Source organism: Drosophila ananassae, assembly GCF_017639315.1.
Source record: "Drosophila ananassae strain 14024-0371.13 chromosome 4 unlocalized genomic scaffold, ASM1763931v2 tig00000071, whole genome shotgun sequence".
Lineage (NCBI taxonomy): Eukaryota > Metazoa > Arthropoda > Insecta > Diptera > Drosophilidae > Drosophila > Drosophila ananassae.
This window is the reverse complement of record NW_025319041.1, coordinates 2,901,975-2,906,772: the sequence shown is the minus strand read 5'-3', so window position 1 is coordinate 2,906,772 and position 4,798 is coordinate 2,901,975.

Sequence of the window (4,798 nt, the reverse complement as noted above, 5' to 3'; positions counted from 1 at the left end):
AAGATAGTATAGATCTCCTAGTTGGTTAGCGGTGGGCTGGAAATACTTCAAATAAAAAGGGCAGAAGGATACCATACTAATCCAAGAGTCTTTGTGAACGGACTGCCATTGCCTACTTTAAGTCGGGCACTCCTTCCAAAACCTCTGGGATATTGGGCACCATTTCCTTAATTGAAACTGACCCTTGTTCAACTATCAGCTTAGTAGTGGAGCTGTCTTCCTTCAGGACGCAGTGATGGGGAAGGAAATACTGCCACTTACCTCGTAATTCCTGCGGCTCCAGAGACATGCGATCTAGATCCAAATATTCCTTGATGAACGACGTATATTGGGCCCTTAAATTCGGATGACGATCCAGCCGGAGTCAAGTAGCGCTCGACAAGGAAGAAAATCTTTTAATCGGCGCTCTCACAACCTCCAGGACCGACTCCCGCAGGCATGAAATAAGCCATCTAAGATTCTTCATCTTGGTCAAGTGGGGATGACTGTCAATAGTCGTCCTAAACAGGGCACAGAAATCCGGACACCCGGCATAGCCGCCTCTAAATGTTGGCATCTGCAGCGGGTGCAATGAGGGAGCAGGCCTGAGTAGTTGAAATCCCAGCACCACTGGTACCATCCAAAAGCGTAGAGTGCGCAGCAACCTCAACCTGGATGCCAACGTGCACGTCTGTAGCCAACTGCTATAGTTTATCTATAGTTTAGCTCCACCAATTCCTCCTGCAGCATAGTGAAGCGATGGCGCAGACGTTTCTCCATTAACTCGAGGGTCTGAATGGTAGAGTCGTCGGTCTGCATCGCAGCCTTGACCTTCCGATGCAGGATATCCATTACCTGACACGTCACATTTGCACGTCTCCGCAGCATCCTTTCCCTACTTGAAGCAGATCCAGTAGCTTCAGCTTCAGACTCCATTAAGTAATTAAAATGAAACTTTGTGACAGCAAAAATATCAGCGTTTTAGTGGCACTTTTAATGCTGATCACAATAATTAACCGTTATGAAATCACGTCGGGGTCACAAAAATGTTACGTTATTAATATTTTTTAATAGGGGTCAAATAAGTAGACGAGGTTTAGTTCAATATCTATATTTTATTTTGTGGTTGAATCTAACCCAAAAAACGTAGCCGCTCAAATGCATTTGTCTATCATTTTTTTGGCAAGAGGCGAGGCGGGGTGAACGCACACAAATAAAAAATGAGTTAGTGTGCGCCAGCTCTACAAAAATGCTCAAAATGCTCATGCGCTTCAAGTACTATCTATTTAGTAAATGGCCGCTATTGAGAAAATAAGCCGCAGTTAGCACATCTAATTCCGCAGTTTTTTCTAAAATCGAACAAGGATTTTGGAATTAATGATTGAGGCTATAAATCCTATGAGGTTATGAAACCAAGAATTGCGGAACCATCTGCCCGATATAGGGGTGTTTCTCCGTCTTTACTGCTACTTTCCAGAGACCGCCAAAATGGGGAGAGCGCACAGTGGGAAACGACTGGTTTTGCGGCGATTTATTAATAGTTTAGACAAAAATGATTCTATTTTTAAACGGATAATTTTTTTTCAAGGTAAATATTTCTTAAATTAAAAAATCAAATTTTACAGCCCTTTTAGCTCATTCAAGATCTCCATAAATAGTTTTGCCAATGATATTACCGTAGATGTATGTTTCCACAGCCAAAAGTTTTTTTGAAAACATCTTTTTTCCTTATACCATATTGTGAAAAGCACTCGCTTGACATTGAACCTAAAAGAATGGATTTTAAAATAATATGCGGTAAAATGCGGTTCACTTTGGAATTTTTACGTTGATAAATTTATAAAAAAAACATTGATATCGAACCCGGTCGAACCATATTGGGCCCTTAAATTCGGTTGACGATCCAGCCGGAGTCAAGTAGCGCTCGACAAGGAAGAAAATCTTTTGATCGGCGCTCTCACAACCTCCAGGACCGACTCCCGCAGGCATGAAATAAGCCATCTGAGATTCTTCATCTTGGTCAAGTGCGGATGACTGTCAATAGTCGTCCTAAACAGGGCACAGAAATCCGGACACCCGGCATCGCCGCCTCTAAATGTTGGCATCTGCAGCGGGGGCAATGAGGGAGCAGGCCTGAGTAGTTGAAATCCCAGCACCACTGGTACCATCCAAAAGCGTAGAGTGCGCAGCAACCTCAACCTGGATGCCAACGTGCACGTCTGTAGCCAACTGCTATAGTTTATCTATAGTTTAGCTCCACCAATTCCTCCTGCAGCATAGTGAAGCGATGGCGCAGACGTTTCTCCATTAACTCGAGGGTCAGAATGGTAGAGTCGTCGGTCTGCATCGCAGCCTTGACCTTCCGATGCAGGATATCCATTACCTGACACGTCACATTTGCACGTCTCCGGAGCATCCTTTCCCTACTTGAAGCAGATCCAGTAGCTTCAGCTTCAGACTCCATTAAGTAATTAAAATGAAACTTTGTGACAGCAAAAATATCAGCGTTTTAGTGGCACTTTTAATGCTGATCACAATAATTAACCGATATGAAATCACGTCGGGGTCACAAAAATGTGACGTTATTAATATTTTTTAATAGGGGTCAAATAAGTAGACGAGGTTTAGTTCAATATCTATATTTTATTTTGTGGTTGAATCTAACCCTAAAAACGTAGCCGCTCAAATGCATTTGTCTATCATTTTTTTGGCAAGAGGCGAGGCGGGAGAACGCACACAAATGCAAGATGAGCTAGTGCAGCGCAGCTTTGGAAAAAAGCTCCCTAAAGCGCATGAACTTGACTTGATTTGTTGCTCCTAAGCGCATCACCTTTGCAGTTTGGCAACTTTCCGTGATTGCATGAAAAGTATTGCATTTGTCCGCTTCGTCCGGGCTTGCTCCAAACTCATCCCTCATAGCTTGCGCGAAGTCACTCCACGTAGTGTGCACCACTGCACAATTGGTAAAAAATCCGATTTTGGTGCATATACCCTTTTTTTTTTTCTAATTAATTTTTATGAATGGCCCATACTAATCGAATCAAGATATCTTCATTAGAAAAAGACTGCTTTCAAAACATTTTTGGTGGCCACCCTGTAGTGTTGCCACTCAAACAAAGTCAGGTGCTTGAAAGACCCTGCAATGTTGTTAAATTGGCGCGAAAAACTGGTAGACTTTGCGTGCTTCCTGCTTTGTGTGAAAAAAAAGTTGGAAAAATTTAAAAATGGAAATTCCTTTCGAAGGTAATTATTAATGCAAATTAGCTTAAACATTTGTTATTATGTGTCTTGTTGTCCAACTGTGAACTGTTTTATATGTGTATCTTTATAGATTTAAACTATCAATTGTGTTTGTGTTTTGTGGAGAATAACTTATTAATGGCACAGACTTGCAAAAGAGTAAGAACGAGAAATTAACTATAAAAGAGTCCTTGTTGTCATACAATTAACCATTTTTACTCCTTTTTGCTAAACTTGCGTTTATCCAGGCATATATGTGTTTGGTCACGGGGCTCTTCTTGCAATTTGAAAAAGCATCAAACGCTCGACAAATCGAAAATCAAAATTCAACCCCTTTGTAACTACACGCTGCTAACATTTCTGCCAGAAAATCAATTGAAAATGGAGGTATAAAAAAAACTGATGGATTGCTGGCTCCGAGTCCAATAACTTCTGAAAAGGTATTCGCTTTTTTTATGGAAAATGGGTTTACTAAGCAGCAATACGTAAATGTAAAACAACTTAGTAACATGGCTGCGATATTTACCCCTCTTATTCGAAAATAGCCGAGGAGAAATTAAAATGTAGACCTGCTGGAATAGCATGCACCGAAATGAAGCAAAAGTTTCCTTGCTAAACTTATTGAACCATACCGCTTCAAGAATATTACTGATGCAAAAGGAAGTTTGTGAAACACTTTCAGATTTTACTTAGTGTACTCTTATTTTTAGCTATGGGTTTGATGGGTCTACTGGTCACAGTTTATACAAACAAAAATTAAGCATCGCAGAGTTTCAATCTTTAGATGATTTGTTACATCATTACTCCATTTGTTACATCAATTATTCCCATAAAAATGATAAATCAAAAACAAAGAGTCATTTGGTTAAATAAATCGCCTCAGTCTATACGATTTTGGCGTCCTCTAAAAATAGCATACTTAAAGGACGCAACGTCTCTTATATTAGAAGAAAAAGAAAACTTGGACAATCAGATTAAAAACATGGATTTATTCGTGCATGCTTTTCAATCTAATGCAATTTTTGTAAAATTCGATGGGCATCTAACACTTATAGACGGCAAGGTGTTAAATATATTAACAGGAACAAAATCCTGCCAGTCGTGTCCAATGTGTGGGACAAAGCCCACCCAGCTTCCTACTATAAGTGATTTTTATTCCAAAATATTTGATATGAAGCCACATACGGATCAGTATGGATTAAGTTCCCTTCATGCATGGATGCTTTTTTGAATTCTTGCTTAAAATATCATACAGAATTGAGCTTAGAATGTGGAATGTTAAGAGAAATGACAAAATCGAATTGGAGGCACGAAAATATAAAGTTCAAGCAGCGTTTAGGAAAGATGTGGGCCTTCATGTAGACAAGCCGAGACAAAATGGCAGTGGCAATACAAATGACGGAAATACGGCGAGGCGGGCATTTTCCAACCCAAAATGTTTGTCCTCTATATTAGGAAAAGATCACAATTTGATTCAGCGCCTACATGTAATTTTGATAGCCATAAATTGTCATTACCCTATAAATTCATAAAAATTCAAATTATTCTGTTTTGAAACTTTTACTATATATAGGACCAA